Below are 22,732 nucleotides of genomic sequence, written 5' to 3' on the forward strand. Positions count from 1 at the left end.
GTGCAGCCCCTACCTGGATGATGCTCCAGTCCGCTCAGCACACAGCAGCTCTCAGTGGGGAGGAGAGCAGAGGGATGGAGCCAGTTCAGAGAGGGGGGGTGATAAGGAGGCCATGATGGGTCAAGACCAGGGGGGGAATCAGGCCAGGACACTGGGGTAACACCCCTACTCCTCTCCAGAAACACCCCGGGATTGTTAATGAGCACAGAGAGTCAGGACCTCGGTTTGACATCTTATCCGAAGGACGGCGCCTGTTTACAGTCCAGTGTCCCCCGTCACTATACTGGGGCATTAGGACCCACATGGACCACAGGGTGAGAGTTCCCCCTGCTGGCCCCACTCACACCTCTCCCAGCAGCAACCTCAGTTTTTCCCAGGAGTCTCCCCTCCAGGTACTGACCAGGCTTCTACCTGCTGGGCTCCAGTGGGGAGGGGGCTGCTAGCTGGGAGCTGCAGGGTGAGATGGCTGCTGGGCAAACGATTGCTAAAGAGCTTCCTAGGACACCCTGGAGTTCGTGGTCAACTTCCTTCTCTTCAGACGGAGGTGGCTTGAAATCTGTCTCGTTTCAAGGAGTATTGGACACGATGCCCCCCCTGCTTTAGCCCCGCTAACTGGTGGCACGCCGACAACGAGGGCTCTCGGCCTCAATCCATCAACCACAAACTCTCCGGGATGAAAGAGAAAGACAGACCCTGTTCGTTCGTTTCGGGGGGGGGAGGGAAAAAACCAAAAGCTTTTTTTAAAAAACATTTTAATGATGCTTAACAAAAGAACAAAAATTACAATACAGATTAATGTCAAGGGACACCCCCCCCCCCCCCCCATCTTACGATCATCACAGGACCTTAAAATAATACTTAATAATACAAGGTCATGCAGACGATCTGAGGACTCAGGTGGAGATAATGTGAAAGTTTTCCACAGTCCAGTCTGGGGTCCCTCAGCTTCAGTCCAGACTGGGGTCCCTCAGCTTCAGTCCAGACTGGGATCTGGGGTCCCTCAGCTCCGGTCCAGTCCAGTCTGGGGTCCCTCAGCTCCGGTCCAGTCCAGTCTGGGGCCCCTCAGCTCTGGTCCAGTCCAGTATGGGGCCCCTCAGCTCCAGTGCAGTCCAGTCCAGTCTGGTGTCCCTCAGCTCCAGTGCAGCCCAGTCTGGGGTCCCTCAGCTTCGGTCCAGCACAGTCTGGGGTCCCTCAGCTTCGGCCCAGCACAGACTGGGGTCCCTCAGCTTCGGTCCAGCACAGTCTGGGGTCCCTCAGCTTCAGTCCAGACTGGTGTCCCTCAGCTTCGGCCCAGCACAGACTGGGGTCCCTCAGCTTCATTCCAGACTGGGGTCCCTCAGCTCCAGTGCAGTCCAGACTGGGGTCCCTCAGCTTCGGTCCAGCACAGACTGGGGTCCCTTAGCTTTGGTCCAGTCCAGTCTGGGGTCCCTCAGCTTCGGTCCAGCACAGCCTGGGGCCCCTCAGCTCCAGTCCAGTCCAGTCTGGGGCCCCTCAGCTTTGGTCCAGCACAGTCTGGAGTCCCTCAGCTTCGGTCCAGCACAGACTGGGGTCCCTCAGCTTTGGCCCAGCACAGACTGGGGTCCCTCAGCTTCGGTCCAGCACAGACTGGGGTCCCTCAGCTTCGGTCCAGCACAGTCTGGGGTTCCTCAGCTCCGGTCCAGTGCAGTCTGGGGTCCCTCAGCTTCGGTCCAGCACAGTCTGGGGTCCCTTGGCTCCAGTCCAGTCCAGTCTGGTGTCCCTCAGCTCCAGTCCAGACTGGTGTCCCTCAGCTTCGGCCCAGCACAGACTGGGGTCCCTCAGCTTCGGTCCAGACTGGGGTCCCTCAGCTCCAGTCCAGTCCAGTCTGGTGTCCCTCAGCTCCAGTGCAGCCCAGACTGGGGTCCCTCAGCTTCAGTCCAGCACAGTCTGGGGTCCCTTAGCTTTGGTCCAGTCCAGTCTGGGGTCCCTCAGCTTCGGTCCAGCACAGCCTGGGGCCCCTCAGCTCCAGTCCAGTCCAGTCTGGGGCCCCTCAGCTTTGGTCCAGCACAGTCTGGAGTCCCTCAGCTTCGGTCCAGCACAGACTGGGGTCCCTCAGCTTTGGCCCAGCACAGACTGGGGTCCCTCAGCTTCGGTCCAGCACAGACTGGGGTCCCTCAGCTCCAGTCCAGTCCAGTCTGGTGTCTCTCAGCTCCGGTCCAGTGCAGTCTGGGGTCCCTCAGCTTCGGTCCAGCACAGTCTGGGGTCCCTTGGCTTCAGTCCAGTCCAGTCTGGTGTCCCTCAGCTCCAGTCCAGTCCAGTCCAGTCCAGTCCTTGGTGGGGAAGGCGACTCCGATCTTAGCTGGCACAGAACCAGGAAAGGAACCTGGAAAGAATATTGTTATTGCAGGTGTGAGGGACACAGACACGGACATCACCATGACATCAAACAGCAAGAGAAGACTCCTCCTTGAATCACAGACACGACCGGGCGGCGTCCCCCTGTCTGCTCACCTGCACCTCCTCTTCTTCTTCTTGTCCTTCCCGGCAGCCTGCTCCTCCTCTCCCTCGCTCTTCCTCTCCTGACACACGGTCTCCGCCGCCTCCATCGGCTCGTCCTTATCATCTGTCTCCACCGACATGCAGCTCAGGGACTTTAAAAAGACGCACCAGCACTTCTGAAGCAGAGACAGGAGAGTCACGTTAAGAGTCGGACTGGACACTCCAGGACATGAACACTGCACTGAGAGAGAGAGGGGTTCATACACACACACTGACTGGACACTCCAGTACATGAACACTGCACTGAGAGAGAGAGGGGTTCATACACACACACTGACTGGACACTGGACAGGAGTAAAGAGAGGATCAGAGCATTACCCACCTTCTTTTTCTTCTGTCTCACAGGAGGTGGTGATTGGACCTCCTCCAGCTGGAGTCCGAGGAGGGAGAGAGGGGGCAGGAGAGGGACAGCACAGGGAGAGAAAGAGAGAGACAGGTGAGTCAAGTGTCCCAAGAGTACAGAGACTCTGCTGAGATCACACTCGCAGTGAGTGAGCCTGGGTGTAGCCCACTAATACTGACCCACTGTACACCATAGGACAGAGAAGAGGAGGAGGAGAGAGACACACTGCCTGGACACCACAGGACAGAGAGGAGGAGGAGAGAGACACACTGACTGGACACCACAGCACAGAGAGGAGGAGGAGAGAGACACTGACAGACAGGGCTGACAAGACAGACAAGATGGCGAAACTCCACCACAGACAGGACAGGAGGCAGGGTGGGACCAGCACTGACCTTCTTCCTCTCTCCTGCCGGAGGAGCTGTCTCCACCTCCTCTTCCTCCTGCAAGTCAAGAGACAGGCTGAGAGAGAGACGGGCTGGTGGGACATCGGCGAACAGAGTTGAAGGCAGAGAGCCGGGGAGACAGGCCCAGCTGGGACAACGCAGGACAGACAGAGAGACAGACAGAAAGGAAGGAGAGAGAGACACAAAGATGAAGGCACAGAAAGACAGCAGGCAAAGAGAAAGATTGAGATTGAGGGACAAACAAACCGAGAGAGAGAGCGGAAGGAGAGAGAGAGAGGAAGGAGAGAGAAGGACAGACAGACTGACAGACGGGGCTGAAAGAGAGAGAGACAGAGAGGCAGGGACAATAATTTGGTTTCGAAATTTATTCTGAAAATATACAATCATTCACTCCTGAAAAATATCGAGTTCAAATTATACATTATGTACAATATTGTAATCAACATATGGCTAATCATCAAAAATAAAAAAAAAAACTGTACTGGGGGACACAGCTGGCTGTGCTGTTCTGGACAGAACACACTGAGGTCCAGTTTCCACCTCCTGCAGGATCAAACAGCACCTCCACTGGCTCTCCAGTGAACAGAGGGACAGACAGAGAGGCTTCAGGCTGCAGGGTGACATTGTCTCTGTGAGCTGAAAGACAATCAGGACAGAGGATGATATAAGAACACACTCTGTCAAGAATATAGAGCCCTCTAGTGATCCTACTGTAGACCTGCTCACCACCCACAGTGACGATCACAGTGCTGATACTGCTTCCATTAAGGTCCCTCACTGTGTAGTTGCCCTGATCAGCTGGAGTGAGGGAGCGGAGTGTCAGAGAGCTGTTCTGCACTGACACTCACTGTTCGTACCTGGGGCCAGGGAGCCCTGCGCTGCTCAGTAAGACTATACGATTCTGGACAGATCGTGCAGGATCAAACAGCACCTCCACTGGACCAGCAGTGTGGAGGGGGGAGACAGAGAGGCACCAGGCTGCAGGCTGTGGACTTCTGAGTGAGCTGAAAAGGGACAGGTAGAAACATGTTGAATATTTAGTTTTACAACAATACCTTGAGTTTGGACTGCGATCAGCTTCATTTTGTATTTCAGCTGTGAAAATGCAATTTCAAAAATGCACGCCACAGTCATGTTAGGTTCAAGTTACAGTTGCATCACAACTCAATACATTTGCAATTCACTTCTGAGATAATTGTTCCTGGTGTTTGTGTTGTGTATGCCTTGCAATGGAGGGGTGAGAAATAATGGACTTATTACATTATAATGAATAATAATTGCTTACACTTATAAAGTGCTTTTCTGGACACTCCACTCAAAGCGCTTTGCAGGACATGGGGACTCCCCTCCACCACCACCAATGTGCAGCATCCACCTGGATGATGGGACGGCAGCCATAGTGCACCAGAACGCTCCCCACACACCAGCTATGAGTGGGGAGAAGAGCAGAGTAATGAAGCCAATTCATAAATGGGGGTTATTAGGAGGCCATGATTGGTAAGGGTCAATGGGAAATTTGGCCAGGACACTGGGGTAAAACCCCTACTCTTTTCGAGAAACACCCCGGGATTTTTAATGACCACAGAGAGTCAGGACCTCGGTTTTACGTCTCATCTGAAGGACGGCACCTGTTTACAGTTTTTCCAGTGTCCCCGTCACTATACTGGGGCATTAGGACCCACATGGACCACAGGGTGAGAGTTCCCCCTGCTGGCCCCACTAACACCTCTTCCAGCAGCAACCTTAGTTATTATTGTGAAGAATGAAAGAATATTAGGAACATGAAAAGGTTGAATGTTTTAAATGCATTTTTTTACTGAAACATCCGCTACAGAGATGCGCACACACGTCATTACAAACGCACACCCGCACAGAGACGTCCTCAAGCGCCTTGTTCACAATTATGGGCTCCAATAGGAACAAAAAACGCCAGCCTGACAACTCGAGCATTCAAACCAAGAACCCAACACGTACTTACGTTGGCAGCCTGTGCAGAAAAGCAGAAAGAACCACAAGCCTTCTCTATTGGGAGGAAAAACACACACTCCCTCTCTCACACTCCTGATTTCCTTAAATAGCTCATTCTTCATCTCTGGCTCCTACATACAGTATAGCAGCGCTCAGTCTGCTTTGAATAAGCCATAAATCTAAGATTTGTTTTATCTGTTCCTCTTGTCTAGGCCTAGAGCTGCTTTTCATAAAAGAGCTGTTTGCATAAATAGCTAGGGTTACAGCTGAAGACACCAGCTTCATCCCCCAGTGTGTTATACGTCGGGAGCAAGAGAAGAGGGCCAGGCCGTGCCTTTTCATAGATTTTTCTTCTGAAAAGTCGGGTTCTCGGAGGCAGATTTAGCCCCTCATGCAGTGTAGAGAGATAGACACGCCCGCGCTCACACAGTTAGAGCTGCACCCTCACACAGAGTCAGACCCGCACAGACACGTCCTCTTGTTTAAACAAATACACAAACCTGACGGCGCTCACAATGATCCAGACACACACACACACACACACACACACACACACACACACGACATCAGTAGTCACTCTCGCACACTGGACCCCAGCTCAGTCCTCACCTCCAGCTCCTGCAAACCGCTTCGAACAAACTGCATTAAGAAAATTAGGTTGCGTTCCGATAGCAGGCCATCCTGGGCACCAGTGTGAGTTACACACTCATTTGTAAAAGCCCTTCCGCATCGTCGGGCATGCTTCACAGTGCTGGACCTGGGGTGTGGGTGCTGTCTGTGTGGAGTTTGCATGTTCTCTCCCGGGTCTGTGGGGGTTTCCTCCAGGTGCTCCAGTTTCCACCCACAGTCCAGGGACAGGCTGCCACTTTCACTGGGCAGTGCACCGTCACCGTGGCAGCATGGCGGGTCGGATCTGATTTCAGTCTATTTCCTTTTTTAGAGATCTTGTAACCAGGACCTGTTCACTGCCACGACGGACAGGGAAATGCGTCATCACTGGACATCCTCTTACCTCCTGTGGCAAAGGGCAGCTGATGAAGCTTTGTGCTCGCCAGATCATGGCAATCGCCACTCCACCCTGATCCTGGCTCAGCACAGGGCACCTGGGTTCACTCCCTTCAGACTAAAGGTCTTTTTAAAAAAAAGAGGAGTCCTTACCTCTTAGTAATGTGAGCGCTGACCGTCTCTCCTACCGATGGGAAGTTCTGCGCCTTCTGGAGCATCCGCCGACTAAGCCAAATTCGTTGTAACAGAAAGAATAAGGTTCTGGATCCCGAGATGACGTAAAACAGATGAGTGTATTGCATGCAAGGAACAATAAAGCCGAAGTCTTGTTTCCCGCAAGAAACAACAAAACCGAAGTATTGTTCGATGTGCCGGTACAAACTTTTAGGTTATATAGTCCTTCCTTGCTGCTTCAGACGTCATTCGGTGTTATGGTAAGGGGGGGGGGTCATGGTATTTGGCCAGTTAAGAGACCCTGGCCAAATGGTCAGTTTAAGATTATGCCCCCTCGCATCTGGAATCCTTATCAGTTAACCCCCTTTCCTGCCATAAACCCCTGTACTTAGAAGTCTAATTTTCAGGCAGAACTGACTTAAGTTAACCCTATTTACATCTTGTCTCTTACTTCAGCCCTCTTCCATTTGCTAGTTAAAAGTTGTTCAACCCATTTGTATGCGACAAAAGAATCCGGTCTGTTTCCACCCGGTTTCGAACCGAGGGCCTTTCGCATGCGAGGCGAACATGATAACCACTACACTACAGAAACGGTGGTAAGACGTGCCCAGCGGCCCAGTGCTGAGCTTCGCCAATGCGTTTCAGCTGCTTCCAGTGCCTTTATTGGAGTGCGCTGATGGACCGTGCTCTCTCTCCAGAGACCAGCACGCCTGTCATGGATGGAGCAGGAAAGGCGGCGCCACATTCTACAGCCCTTTCCACGCAATCGACGAAATCGGGCTACTGAAGTGGAGAAAATCGCCTCTCCAGAAAGTGCAAATATCATCTTGGAGAGTATAAATCCTATTGCCGAAGGTCAGCCCTGTCTACCAGAGTAACCCTCCCACCTCCTGCAGCGATGATCAGCTCGTCTCACACGCGAGAAGTCTTCTGTTGGAAACAAGCGCCTCCTCTTCTCGCGCGTTTTGCACGTTCGAGTGGTTTTAATGCGGCTCCTTCGTACACGGTGCTGATCTTTTGGAAAGCAGGAGGCAAATCTGACACATTCCCATACCGGGAGTATGGAGTTTTCAACCCGGGGCGCCTGGGAGAAAACCAGGAATCCTAACCGCTAGACCATATGGGAGCACACAACCCCGCTGTTCCGGGCATCATGCAAGCAAACTACATAAATATGAGAAAACACGCAAGAGAGTTGTCACTCAGAGTGTCGAAGGGTCGATGTATACTGGGGCTCAGTTGAAATGCAACGTCAGGACTTTTCCGAATTATGTCACACGAAGAGAGCACAGCCTTTTCCGCCCTGCCACGTGTGTATCGGTAACTTGCCGTGATCGTATAGAGGTCAGTACTTTGCGTTGTGGCCGTCCTGATGTACCCTGGTCTCCCGCGTGACAGGTGGGGATACTCGCCACTATACTAACGAGGAAGACATCGCTCTCTGCTTAGTGTGCAAAACACTTACTTGCAGCATTGTGGGTGCTGTGGTTTAAATGCTATTGGTTTGTGAACAGAATACCCCTATCCCAGTGCATTGTGCCACATTAAATAAAAGCACGAGAAAAAGAGATTCAGAATGCAAAGCTGTGTCAGTGTTCTGTGTAAAAAATCGGTTTGAACATCATGGGAGCTGTTTTTAATAAGCTGCTGAGTAAAGAATATTTTAATATTCCTGCTGTCAGTAGTATTGTGAATATAGTTGACTCTTACCTGAATGAAAACAGGACATAAAGGAAGGGTTTCAGAATTCAGACAAAGCTTTATTCCCCTGCTTACAGTCTGAGTAATTGGAGACTGCGCTATTCTTTTGCCTATGGTCATATACGAGTTTTTCGCATGAAGCCGTATTGAACAGTATTTGTCGCGTTGTGAACTTGTGTATACAGCGGTCCCCCGGGTTCCAGTTAGTGCGTAATTACGCATCGATGAAAAACCGGAGGTTTAAAAAAAGATCATTAGCTCACTGATACTTTGATGTAGAGGCTGTGGAAATATCCACATGTCGTGGTCTTTAAAATGCATTTGGTTTGAAGGCGTTCTGTGCTTCCGTTGCGAAGATATGGACAAAAGAATATTCGCAATCGGGCTACTGAAGTGGAGAAAATCGCCTCTCCAGAAAGTGCAAATATCATAGAGGTAGAGGTAGGGAGAGAGGAGGAGTACAAATTCAAGCAGAGGCCTGAGTGGAGCACTGTCGTATGGCCCTGACATCAATCCCTCAACTCTCTGCATAAAGCAGTGTCTTATGGCCATGACATCCCACCCCCACCACTCTCAATGGAAAGCACTGTCGTATAACCATGACATCCCACCTCCACCGCTCTCTGCGAAAAGCAGTATCGTCAGGCCCTGACATCCCACCCCCACCACTCTCTGCATAAAGAAGTGTCGTATGGCCCTGACGCCCACCCCTCCACTCTCTGCGTTAAGCTGTGTTGTCAGGCCCTGACATCCCACCTCCTCCATTCTCTGTGTAAAGCAGTGTCATATGGCCCTGACATCCCGACCCCGCCACTCTCTGTGTAAAGCAGTGTCATATGGCCCTGACATCCCACCCCCACCACTCTCTGCGGAAAGCACTGTCATATAGCCCTGACACCCACCCCTCCACTCTTTGAATAAAGCAGTGTCGTCAAGCCCTGACATCCCACCCCCGCCATTCTCTACGTAAAGAAGTGTCATATGGCCCTGACACCCACCCCTCCACTCTCTGCGTTAAGCTGTGTTGTCAGGCCCTGACATCCCACCCCCGCCACTCTCTGTGTAAAGCAGTGTCATATGGCCCTGACACCAATCCCTCCACTCTCTACGTAAAGAAGTGTTGTATGGCCCTGACACCCACCCATCCACTCTCTGCGTTAAGCTGTGTTGTCAGGCCCTGACATCCCACCTCCGCCACTCTCTGTGTAAAGCACTGTCGTATGGCCCTGACATCACACCCCCACCACTCTCTGCGTGAAGCACAGTCATATAGCCCTGACGACCACCCCTCCATTCTTTGCATAAAGCAGTGACGTCAAGCCCTGACATCCCACCTCCGCCACTCTCTACGTTAACCCCTGTTAACTCGCTTGCTGAATGATCTCTCAAGAAATCCCTGGTGAGATTCAACAGGTGTTTTCTTCAACAGCCACTAAAAGTCTGATGACCTTCTCTGGATTTCCTGAATATGATGTAAAATTAGTTCAAATCATTTGGTAGTTAACAGAACAAAATGCTTTGGAGGTACATTTAAAACAGCAGAGCAACACTGTAGCACTTCGTGTGTGACTGAATTTAATTGTGTAAACCTGGCTCTCTATGAACACGAGCAAAGAGTTCTCACTCAACAGAAGATTGCGATGTGAGCACAATAATATAAGACATCTGGTGATGCCAGGGATTGAACTCAGAACTTCATACATGAAAAGCATGCACTTTACCACTGAACTACATCCCCTATGGCACAGATGGTGGAACTGACTTAAAGATGTGCATATGTTCACTGACCACAATCCACCCTTCATGAATAATTGAAATGAATAATTTATTTTTATATCCAGTCACAGCGACGGTGGTTGATTCTTCAACGGGGGAGAGCGTTTTTCTACCTCCTTACTCGACTGTCTTTCAATTATGTTTTCTTTGAAATCTTTTTGCATCTTTTAAGTGCTTGCGATTAAATTACGCATAGAAAAACAGCAGTACAGTTGATGTTCATGGACCGATGCACACAACTCCAGTGATAAAGCCCTGTCTGTAAATATTGTAGAAGAACGTTAAAGGGCGAAACAACGCTCCAACCACGGGAATGGTAACAAGAAGGATCGTGTTCTTATTTAATATGTGCTTTTGAATTGCCTTGTCAATACACACAGGCTTTAGAGATGGACAAATAATTTACAGTGGTGTTTGTAAACAAAGATGGAACATGTTTTTTTCTATACCAGGAAGAAAGGAGCAGACTCTTAAACTTTAAGAGACAGAAACAACACCTCATCACAGCTAACACTAATTAAAACAACATCACAACAGAAGAGTGAAGCCTTGAGTGAATCAAATTAGTTTTCATTGGTCGTCTGTGTCTTCATAACTTTGTAGGTGAGAGAGAGGATTGCGAAAATGTGCGGGTGCTTCTTAGAAGTGTGTTGGTAGTACAGGTGACTTCCAAATAATTGAGCCGGGTTTTAATCCCGGCCAGTGCATCCCCAAAACTTTTCAAGATAATCTGTTATCCGGTAGCACATCTCCTGAAACTAACATTCGAGGTAGGAAGCGTGCTCTTAAACACCAAAACACTCAAAAAGGAAGAAGCAGATCTCTGTACACAAGACAGTAGTGCGATATTAGAATTTCTGAGTTCTTGATGGATTCAGGCTCCTTCTCAGAGGTCCTTGCTCGCCAAATAACTTTACATCTGAGGAAGAGCACCACGGAAAAAAAACCCAACTCAACAAGCGAGCGTGTTGGTTGCTCTTGCTCTTAATGCAAGGAGCTGTTTTTTTTTCCTCGCAATAATCATTATTAACCAAAAACAGCAGCACAGGTAAGTCGCATTTGTGATTATGTCACTTCTCTGCTTCAGCAAGGTCAATAAAAGACTCTGAAAGTAGTAAAGCAAAACTGAACTCAAAATCATATTAGGAATTCTGAGCGATATCTCCATACAGGTAATCCAATAAGAACGTTGAAATATTTGAATATAATCTCTCTATATATTTCGCTGCTTTTTACCCGGAGTAAAACTATTGGATTGAAGGAATGCTAACCGCTGGGTTAAAATGTATAGTTGTTATTTGGAGAAATCTGTAAACTCGTGATCTTATATGTTTTAAAAGACAGCACAGGGAAAAACGACAGTGCTGATTATTTTCCAGAGACAGAGCACTGATGACCTATCCGAGCTGATTGATAAAGCCCACCCAGTGGATAGTCTAGCAGAACGTCAAAGAACATTCACCTTTGTATCCAAAGAAACGACAGGAACAACATCAGGAAGCACAATCAATTCCCCTTTTAAATCTTTCCTGTAAGGTATGCTATGTGAATCCATGAAGTTAATCCTCTGATCTCTTTTGATCACGAACAAAGTATTTCTGATGGAGCGCTATGTTCAAAGATTTAATAAGCTTTACCCCTGCCAACGATTCGGCGTGAAGAATTAAAAGTTTCACAGACAAAAGCAGCTCACCACCACAGCCAATATTAAATGTACTTGCCGGTACACTATCATGTGCACTGCCTCAAAAGTGATCTCGGCAGATGTTGTTCCCTACATAAAGCTGAACGTGCCATAGAGAATTTCTGTTGAGAAAACAAAATATTTTTTCTGCCTTGATGTTAAGCCTATCTTTTAGAAAGTCTATCTCTAAACACCTCCCGCAGCCTAACAAAAAGCGCTTTTACTGATTGTATTGCAGGTCTTAAAACATTAACATTTGGCAGCAGTGGAATTCAAACTCACGCCCCCAGAGAGACTGGAGCCTAAATCCAGTACCTTAGACCACTCAGCCACGCTACCTTCCTCCATACCCATCTTCCTCACATTGCCGGCTTGGACTAGGGGGGGCTTCAGCTCTTGTCGTCAGATCTAATGATATCATGACATGTGGAAGTGACTGCACCTTCATCTTCCGAGATGCTTTCAATAACACAAACGCTACTTTCACTGGCACAAACACAGCAATAATGAAGGTGGTGGGATTCATCCTTTGTGCTGTTTGTAGGGGTGCAACTCTACGGTGATCTGCTGACTTGAAGAGCAAAAATCAAAATCCTCTGCTATTACTGTTGCTTTTTTCATAGTTTCTTCAAATCCTTCATTTGAACGTAGATTTTGAAGGATATTGATGATAATACCACATAAATTGTGGTTTTCTTGTGATCGCCAATTTTATTCAAATAACAGCCTTTTTTACAGTTCCTTGCGTGTTTCACAAGGTATAATAGCCCCCTTCGCATCCTCAGCTAACATATTTTAAAATTACAATAGCTTATACAGCATGCATGTTTACATTTATATTAAAATTAAAGTAAATATACAAGAATACATACAGTGCTAACCCAATAATTCTTGTCAGGTTCTCCAACAAATCTGCGTTGTTATTTTAACATGTTTCAGCTGAGGGTGCAACAGGAGTAAAAATGAATTTTCCCGCCAGCCATTCAAAGACCAAATTCCATGAGTGAACATTATTTTCTCAGATGTTGCCGGAATTGGACTTTGCCGGTGGTATTGAATTATGTCCACAACTGTTGTAGTAGTTCCTTCTTGAAATTCGACACGTGCAAAGCACTCGTAATATCATAGATGTTAAAGTTCGCTGAGTCTATTCGAGTCATGGTGTGTATCCCTGCCTATCATTGGGAGACGGGTAGCTTTTTTACACTCAGATTCCAATCTTCAATGCTTTGTGTGAGAGCTTACATAACTTTCATTTTCTCACAATTTCTGACGATTGTTCCAAAGGGGCACCCTGTCAATTCCGAATACTTTTCAAAAATCTGCCTGCATGTTTGATTATTGTCATTTCATTTAGAAAAAGTTCAATATTGATCATAACTAAAGAAAATAATGATCACGAACAAAAAAGGGATAAAGATGCAAGTCGATCTTGAATCAGAGCTGGGTGACACGGGCTTCTGTTCTGATATGGTTGTATGAGAAACAGGAGGAATCGCCAATCTCCTATAGAACATGAGTTGAATCAAGAGTGAGACATTTAGTATACTCGTGCATATGTCAATGCCTGACCTACATCGTAAAACTAACATTAAGTTGTCAGAGACATTCATTTATATACAAACAAGAGACAGACCAAGTAATAATTCTACATTAGTTCAGGTGGGTAAACCTGAACTAACTAACTAATAAACCTTTTAATAACTCTACATTAACGTGTCCTACATTGATCAGACTAATTGACATGGTCGGATTCAGAGCCTGTGCAGTTCGTGCTAATTACAACAAGGACAGTTCTGATCCCTCATCACCGAACTGAACACAAGTTCAGCTGTTCTCCAGTTTTGTTATGCATGGTTTTTCATTGCAATTGAGTTCAGAGCTGGAGCTGATCTCCAGACAGTACAGTGTTTTGGGTAAGTTGTCGAAATTCGCATGAGGCTGCAGACAACTTACCCAAAGTGTTTTCTATAGCTTTCAGGTGGAGTTCATTTATATAAAAGAACGTGAGTGGTATAAACGCAACAAGCCAGACGGCAGTCCAACTTATAATTTTCTGACGCGAGGCCTGACGCGTTATTCATTATCCCACTGACCCTGCTATTGTAGTGCTAAAAAAACACGTTTTCTACATTTATGTCTGTTCACTCTAAAAACTCTAAAAAAGACAAAGGGTTTGTGTGTCGCGCTAAAATTCCGCTTCATTTCGAATGCAAATAAAAACCGTTTTGTTCCAAGAAATCATAGATTTGTCACATCCTTCATACTATACTTCTCTCTTGTATTAGTAAAGCATTTTGATTTAAACTGAACAATATATGAAAGGTTTCATCTATACACTTACACATAATAAGTATACGAATAAATACTCGGAAGAAGCCGCAGCTCAGGTATTAGAGAGATTTAAAATCGGATCGGAGGATTTAGAGTCCAGACTGCAAACCAACAGCTTACACAGGTCTTTTATAGAACCGTTTTGATTCCCTTTGCTTTGTCCCTGTGATGTCATTGTCCTGCTCGCAGCCGAGCCCGACACACGTCTGTTTTTTTGTCGCTGGGCGCACACCCTGCGGTCCATGCGGGTCCTAATACCCCAGTACAATGAAGGGGACCCTAAACGGTAAACAGGTGCCGTCCTTCGGCTGAGACGTAAAACCGAGGCCCTCTGTGATCATTCAGGAGAATGGTGGTGGTGGAGGGGAGTCCCCATTACCTGTAAAGCGCATTGAGTGGAGTATCCAGAACAGCGCTATATAAGTGTGCGCAATAATAATAATAATAATTATTATTATTATTATTATTATTATTATTGTAATGTAAAATGCAATAAAAAATAAAAAAATATCAAACTTTGATTCAAAATAGATTAATATAAAAACTGATAAAGCTATTGCTTTTTTCAGGGCTATAGCTGTAGCTGCGAGAAGGTTAAAAGCGCACAAGTGATCTGTCTTTCGTCAAAGTAATTGCCGGAGCAGTAAGACGCAGAGCACCATCCAGCAGCTGTAGACGATGTTCGGGGAAGAGCTAATTCTGTTTTTAGCACACGGAGTGAGAATGAGCTCAGTCCGGCTCCGAGCAGAATCCATCCTGGTTTGGTTACAGTGCGCCTGAGGATCTTTGGATCGCAACGTAAAAAAAACAATTGCTCACATCGTGTGACTTCCACGACAGGAAGGAAAGATATCACTTAAAAAAATCAGAACTGAAGATTTGGATCCTGGGCCTCAATTTGATCAAATTATTAAAATAATAATTATCAAAATATCAGATTGTGTTTCTGCAACATTTCGTGCACAGTACGCCATTTTAATCTAAAACAGTCACAACGAGGGCTTTACACGCAGTCTGGGGTATTTTCCCCTTTTATATTTTTGCCACTTTATATCGAACCTGTTATACTCCCAGAAGTGCACAGTAGCTTGTACAAATGTACAATTCACCACTGGTATAAACAGATGTGTGCCGTGTTTGCCTTTGTAAGCATTTGTTTAAAAAATAAGTTCACAATACGATAAAAACACAGAAAGCACAAACTTCATAATACAACGATACAAAATCAATACCAAATCATTATGCCAATTAAGTACCTATCCTTTGAAAACAGAGAACACCTTTATATCTACAAAAAACTTGACATTTGTATGTATTTTTGAATTACAAAGCAGACAGAGTAGTCCCTTAATTCAAAGATCGGATCTTGGCCAAAACAAGACAATCAGACGTGGGCTGAATTCGGAACAGGAACCTCTACTTCGTCGTTTATTGAACTTTTGATAAATGTCTGAATGAAACAGATTCGCTTTTTTAACTCTTTGATTAAAGTACACAAAAAGCACCTTCCTTCGAGCTGGAATCGAACCAGCGACCTAAGGATTCCCTGCTAATTCCACTACAGTCCTCCGCTCGACCAACTGAACTATCGAAGGGATGGCGGTAGGCTCTCTGGCACATACTGTCCAATGGAGTGAAATGTTCCGGGTGATTTAAATCCCACTTCGACATCAAGTTTCCAACTCGTTTCCTTAGTCTTGTTTACCTTGAATTTAAGCTACGAACCAGGATTCTACTGTATAAACTTCCAGGGATATTACAAAATGTTTGATGGGGCATCAATCATTCCAGGCGGAAATTGACTCCTTTTTTTTCTCGAGGGATCATATTAAACATTTCATTAGTATCGAGAGGAGGATCACCATGAGACACAAAACAAACAGTTTCTTTCTGTCTTTATTAGAAAGTAGCGTTTGTGCTACATTAATAATATTTTCGTGGAAATAAAGAAGTTTCGAAATGTGGTTTTGAGTTAAATATTAGCGTGTTCATGTAATTAGTTTGTGTTTGTCATTACTATATATATATTGCCATGTTACTAGAATTTGTAACTGAAGTTTACTAGTTGTGTTTTTTTATGATGGTTAGACATTTGTTGATTACAATATTGTATATAATGTATAATTTGAACTACATATTTTTCAGGTGTGAATAATTGTATATTTTAAGAATAAATTTCTAAAATAAATCATTGGCTTTATTTACTAGTTTCTACACCTATAAAAATCTTTCTTTGATGTATAATAGACCTTTAACTATATATGTATAGTAGTCTTCTAAATTTATCCGTATAATAGAACTACAACCATTTATGTATAATAAACATATAATCATAGATGTCTAATTGACGTATAACGATATACGTATATTAGAATTTCATTCTAGACCAGTTACGGAGCACAGTTACACGTCTGGTATGCGTTTAATAGTCGTATATTCTACATCTTTTGCCCACTGGGATGTGCCGATTTTAACTTGGCAAACCAAGATACACATTTTCTAATGAAACCTTAATTAAAAGACAGTTTGTTTCTCGAAAGCGTGTTATGTAAAAAAAGAGAAAAACGAAAATATATGGATGGTAATCTTTCAAAGCTGAAGATTTTACTTTTGAAAAATTGACATTTTATGTACTGTATGCAGATGCATTCGCTGGTTTTAGAACTTTGCTGTACTTCCTGAATCATTTTCAGTATTATAAAGTGGGTGTAGATTTTTCTTTCAGGTTAGGACGCGAGTGTGTACATGTGTTTGATTTTCGTTTCACTGATTCTCATTGAAGATTTGGGAATTAACGACGAAAGAATCAGTTGCCTCGGAAAGCAGAAGGTTTGGTTCTCAACGATATTGAAGACACGCCCATGTAGAGCAGCGGGTGATGATTTGTGCTATAAAAGACCAAGTGCTCAAAGTGACGTCTGCGTTTACCGTTTAGACTTTTCATCTCGGGCGCACTTTTAGAAAGCAAAGATAGAGCAGTTGTGTTGAATCACATTATAACAGCTGTCAGCAGAGTGGCGCAGTGGAAGCGTGCTGGGCCCATAACCCAGAGGTCGATGGATCGAAACCATCCTCTGCTATGTACACTTTATGCACGATTGATAAGCATACCATCAGTTTAATGAAGTGCATTAAAACTGTTTTTTTCTCTCGTGTGTATGAAAGCTTCACACTTAAGGTACTCTTTCATCTTTACCAATAGCAGATGCCCAAATGTATCTTTGGTTGTTCTGCGATCCTTCATAGTTTCCTCAATTCCTTCAAATGAACATCCATATCAAAGCAATTATGTATATATATATATTACAATTAAGGTACATATTAAAAATATCAACGCACATTTGTATAATGCTCATTTAATAATGATTGTCAAGGATTGTCAAGTTCTCCAACAAATCTGTGTTCTAATTTTAAAATATTTTTGCTAAGGATACAACTGGTGTATAAATGAATTCTCCCAACAGCCAGTTAAAGAAAAATTCCACACGTGAAGATGGTTTTCTTGGACATTGACTTAGGTACTTATTTGTTTACTTGTTGTAGTTGCACACGAGTAAAACACGAAGATTTCCTGCCACATTCAAGAGGGTTTGCGAAGAAATCCCTTCAATTTTTAGCGGAGATTTTGTTTACATCATCACAATCTGAAGCACGTCCCTGAGTACGTTTGACCCACCAGCCCTTTGTTTAACAGCTGCACAGGGACACATTCCCGTTGCTTTTCACAACTCACATGTTTGTAGTTAAAGAAAATAAAATACTGTCATTTTCCTGCCAGCTGGCAGTATTTCTTCTGCACTGACCAAGAGTAACCAAGAACTTCATTTCATCTTTCGCAGGCTGTAATCTACAGAAAAGGAAGTGAATACTTGTATTAAGCTAAATCAAGCCGACGGAGTTGCACTGCTGTTGTTTTTCTCCACTTTTCGTTAAAAGGAGAAAAAAATCACTGGCATTTTTTGGAAGCATTTCTTCTGTCCTGAGAAGCAAGATTTGTATTTTATCTTTCAGAAGTTGTATGAATTTCTTGAAGTTCAGAAACAACTTGTTCCAGAAAAGAAATTAACACTTGCTTCAAAGTAAACCAAGATGTCGGTGTCTCTTGCTGTGTGTGCTCTTATCTGTCCATCTCTCTCTCCTCTTCTCTCTGGCAGTCTGTGCAGAGTATCTGAAGGGGATGTAACACCACTTGGAAAAGAAAAAAATTCTCAGGAAAATTCTCAGGCAGAATAAAAAATCATTATTCTCTTCTCAGTCAGATTCACAGCTCAGACTCACACTCAGACAGGATCTCAACTCCGTACTGCTCTCTATCCTCACAATCCAGAACCAGAAGATATTCAGACAATCAGTGCTGCTACATGAACAATATCAGACATTTCCCCCTTTTATCTTTCCTCCCAGCCCTCTTAGAGACATAGAAGAGCTCCTGGTTCTCCTCTCTGTGAACTGGGCTCAGGGGTCACTGATCTGGCAGTTGTGGGCTCTGTTCCAGGTCGGAAGCAAGAAGGATCTATTAACGCTTTCCAGGACTTCCAGCCCTTCAGTATTACTTTCTTTACTGTATGTCAGCCTCCCAAAATGTTTATAAATGTTTTATGAGTGTGGAATTATCTTATTATTTATATACAGTATTTATGTAATAAACACCAGTAGTGACACTATGATCGGTATATTGATTATTTGTAGCCGATGGTCCGATGGTCGTGTCTACAATAGTGACCATTTGACCAGTCTGTAGCTCTGAGCAGTGGGACTCAGATCACACAGAAGACCTGTCTGTGTGATTCCATACCAGCCCTGGGATTCAGCTACTCTCACAAATGTCTCACAGACCGTCTTATAAATTTACAATTAGATGAAGTCATGTAACAGTTTTACAGATAATTTAAATAATCAGACAGCAGTTTTGGCAGTGGATACATCTCCACATGGGGGAAAGAAACTGAAATATATGTGCTCACTGTAAAGTAGGAAGAGGTGGTCAGACAAGCAAAACAACTTTGCAGATAATGTGAAGTGACATTGTTTTGTGTCAATCAGCTCACAGATTTCGCTTCATGTGCCTTAAGCTGTGCAATTTGTATGGTTGTTGAATGAGATTGATTTCTTCACAAGCCCAGTCAATTGCCAGGTGGAGAGCTTGCCGACACACACCTTCATGAAGACTCTCTTTAAGATTTCATTGTCAAGTCGCCTCCTTTGCATACAATAGTAGCACCGACACTAAGAGAAAGGATGAGAAATAGCGTTTATCAAGCGACTGCAGTGTTTGTTTGACTGAGGATCCTTGTGTGCTGAACTGGCCTCTGGAGAAGTGTAGTGCAGTAAAACAGAAGGTTTGTGTCACTCAAGATTGTTACAGAACAGAACAATACAATTACAATACTTTTATGAGAGTAAATATTACTGGTGCATCACAGTTCTTATAATGGTGAAAACAGGAGCACCTTCTCTACATTTTTGACTGAAGTATTTAAATGGAAAGAAATACTATCACTATGCAATTCATAAATGCAATTGACCTCCTCTAAATGTTCTAGTTTGATGAAACAATGTATGGAATTAGGTGACAATATCGGAATTCATTCAAATGCACAGGATTAATTTTCAGCAACAAAAAAAGTGCTCGGAAATATTTTACAAGAATGAAACCTTACATTCACCTAAATAAACATTCACCATCTACATTAGCAGAGAACAGTAGGACAGAAGGTTAGTGTCACTGGACACTGCGTCAGAGAGGCCGATCTCTTCTCCCTCATTATGCAGGCTTACCCACTCATGATGAACTGTCCTCCAGCGATACTCAGCTGCCATCATCGACTCAGACATGACGTTCATGTACATATTATACCTTAATATGGTACTGCGTTACAATAATTTGATCAAAACAACTGGTGAAAAAAAAGATTAAGACTTTGTCCAAAAAAGAAGCATTTATACCTTTCCTCTCCTACCAGCCATTACAAGTCACCTAGTTTTTAATTTAGAGGTGGATTAAAGCTCTAGTCTCTTTGGGGGTGTGAGTTGGAATCCCACTGCTGCCAAATATCTCCAACTATCTCAGTGTTAAGAAGCAAAAAACACACATTTGCTGCAGAAGTAACAGGAGAATTTGTGCCATTCAGCCTCATAGCGTGATGTCATTTTCTCAGGCTCATTTTTAGATGCTTGTGATCGAATCTATGATTCTTATGAGTGTGCCCTCCATAAAGGTAGCACAGATATAACGTGCCAAGTTTTCAGAGAATCGCATTAAATACAGGTCAGAAGAAGGCGACAAAGTGTCCGCTAGGCAGTTCAGCTTTTTCAACGGTGTTCTCTGTTGTTTAGGTCCAGAATGACACCCGTTACAACCAGGAAACACACAGTGTCAGGCATCAAAAAGACTTCCCAAAACCCTGATCCTCTCCTTGATCCGGTGATGGCATCCAGACATTTCCTGCAACAAAGCCAGGATACGGTCTTCAACAACACGAGTGAAAGGCTAATTCCCAACCTTTGCAATCCTTTTGGACCGCATGTGCTCAGTGTTAAATGCGCTGTTCATTATTATTATTAATAATAATAATCTATACATTATATAGTGCCTTTAAAGGTGGCTTTTCAAAGTGCTTTACAGAATGAAACCAATAAAGTTAAAAAATACACAAGATAAGCAGGATGAGAATACACAGTTAGAGGAGACAATAGATGGTGGTATTAAATACAGTAGGAACAGAGGGGTAAAGAATAGTTCATTAAAGGCTCTTCTAAAGAAGAGGGTTTTGAGTCTGGATTTGAAGGAGTTTAGAGAAGGTGACTCTCTGATATCCTTGGGAATAAAGATCCAGAGCTTTGGTGCAAAACAGGAGAAGGCCCTGTCACCCATAGAGTGTAGATGGACTGGGGGACAGATAGGAGACCAGAATTAGAACAGCAAGGTTGTGAGGTGGGGAGTAGGGCGATAACCCAGACAGGTACTGTGGTGTCAAGCCATGGAGAGCCTTATAGGTGAGCATGAGGATTTTGAAGTTGACAGGAAGCCAGTGCAAGGAGTCCAGGACAGGAGTAATGTGATCACAGTCCAGTGCTAATTTCTTTCTTGTGGCTGCTCGTTCATTTTCAACTGTGGACTCTTAAGAAGTCCTTTATTTGACTTGATCAACACTAATCCCTAGAGGATTTTGAAAGGTTGAATCAAAATGATACATGACTCTGGTGGGACTCAAACCCACAATCTTTGAATGACTTCATTCTATCAAAGCCTAGAAGTCCAATGCGCTCTCCATTGCGCCACAGAGCCAACCAATACATCGCTATATAAAACAGCTACAGAAAGCTGTAACTCATGCTTCTCCCGTTGTCTTTAAATTAAGCTCCATAAATATTGACAATGAGTGGCCTGTTGTCTACGAATAGATACCACTGGGATTCACACCCAGGGTCTCCTGGTTTTTAGTGAGGCGGCTTAACCAGCTAAGCCATGGTGCCAAACCTGCTAAATGTTATCCACAACTTCAAACACCTGTGAGAAACGGGCAACTGCAGTGTTACGCCTGCTGGCTCAACAGATAATCCTTTTCGAAGTTTAAGGAGAGGATTTCTTTGTCAATTCAATTAAACATTTTAGAAATGCTGAACGATTGATGTGTTTCACGTGCAGAAATATTTTATCGTTACGTACTTTTTCTGTGCAGTTAGTTCTCCTTCAACTCCGCCCAACAACAGAGGTCGTTTTTAATACAGGAGTAAAGGCACATTGCACATCAGCAAAACATCCCGTACAGGTTTAGGGAGAGCGACATCAGTGATTGGAAGGTTGGAAGTTTCGGGTCACTTTTTTATAATAGATTCAAGCAACCCTAAATACCTTTTCAAGAAACATTACAGAATCCCAGTCACATCCAGTACGATTGCTACACAGGTCTACAGTATACAATCAGAATACTGTTTGTGCATTATATAAAACACACCGCCCAAAGCATTTCTAAAACAGGAATTACATGTTTCTGAATGGCCCTCCTTTATAAATAAAATAAAAGGTCTGAAGCCTGCTCCAAAGAAGCACTATATTCAGAGCTGACAAAGATGTGATAGGAAACATCTCGGAAAACGAAGATGCAGTCATTTCCACGCGTCGCACAACAAGAGCTGAACCCACCCGACTTTCTCCAAAAGAGTAAGGTGTAAGGAGTGTGGCTGGGTGGTCTAAGTGCTGGGTTTGTGCTCCATTTTCTTCAATGGGTTAGGTTTGAATCTTGCCGCTGCTAAGTGTTGGTGGGTTAAGACCTTCCTTCTATTGCGACGTCAATGGGTAAAAGCTTTGCTTGGCAGTCTGTCGAGAGACTGAACTAGGTGTTTCAAGATAGTCTTTGTCAGCTTAACATCAAGGCATAAAAAAGCCTCATTTTGTGTTCCCAACAGCAATGCTCTTTGGTCGCTTCAGCATTATGCAGGGAACAACATCTGCCGTGATCACTTTTGAGTCAGTGTGAATCGTAGTGTGCCGCAATTGTTTTTAAAATTGGTTCTGTAGTGTAAGAAAAACCGGCCGTTCAGGGACGCCAAATATGTAACTGTAGTGGCTCTCTGAAGGCACCAGTTCTGTAGGGTTTGGGCATTTACTGAGACAATTATTAATTGTAGCAGTAAATCACAAAGTTGATTCTTTTGATGGCTTTAGAGTCCAACCATGCGACATAACTCAAACAACGCACACACACAGGTGCTAATACACGAGTATACATTTATTAATACATAGAATATGCATGTAAACCTAATAGATCTTATCGAGAGGGTTATCAGAATACAAAAGATATATATTCAATCAGTTACAAA

General features: G+C 44.4%; 4 non-coding genes across 4 annotated transcripts; 1 reads left to right on the forward strand and 3 right to left on the reverse strand.

Moving 5' to 3' along the window:
• Positions 1–6,933: 6,933 nt before the first annotated feature.
• On the reverse strand, positions 6,934–7,006 carry trnaa-cgc (transfer RNA alanine (anticodon CGC)). Its single transcript has one exon. It is a non-coding gene; the product is annotated as a tRNA-Ala (tRNA).
• An 8,410-nt stretch (positions 7,007–15,416) lies between these two features.
• trnay-gua (transfer RNA tyrosine (anticodon GUA)) lies at positions 15,417–15,504 on the reverse strand. The gene is given in 2 exon segments: positions 15,417–15,452; positions 15,468–15,504. It is a non-coding gene; the product is annotated as a tRNA-Tyr (tRNA).
• Positions 15,505–16,917: 1,413 nt separating this feature from the next.
• trnam-cau (transfer RNA methionine (anticodon CAU)) lies at positions 16,918–16,989 on the forward strand. The gene has a single exon. It is a non-coding gene; the product is annotated as a tRNA-Met (tRNA).
• Positions 16,990–21,104: 4,115 nt separating this feature from the next.
• trnar-ucu (transfer RNA arginine (anticodon UCU)) lies at positions 21,105–21,197 on the reverse strand. The gene is made up of 2 exons: positions 21,161–21,197; positions 21,105–21,140 (listed from the first exon to the last, which is right to left on the reverse strand). It is a non-coding gene; the product is annotated as a tRNA-Arg (tRNA).
• Between the last annotated feature and the right edge of the window lie 1,535 nt (positions 21,198–22,732).

Source organism: Lepisosteus platostomus, chromosome 5 (assembly GCF_059453375.1).
Source record: "Lepisosteus platostomus isolate fLepPlt1 chromosome 5, fLepPlt1.hap1, whole genome shotgun sequence".
Classification (NCBI taxonomy): Eukaryota; Metazoa; Chordata; class Actinopteri; order Semionotiformes; family Lepisosteidae; genus Lepisosteus; species Lepisosteus platostomus.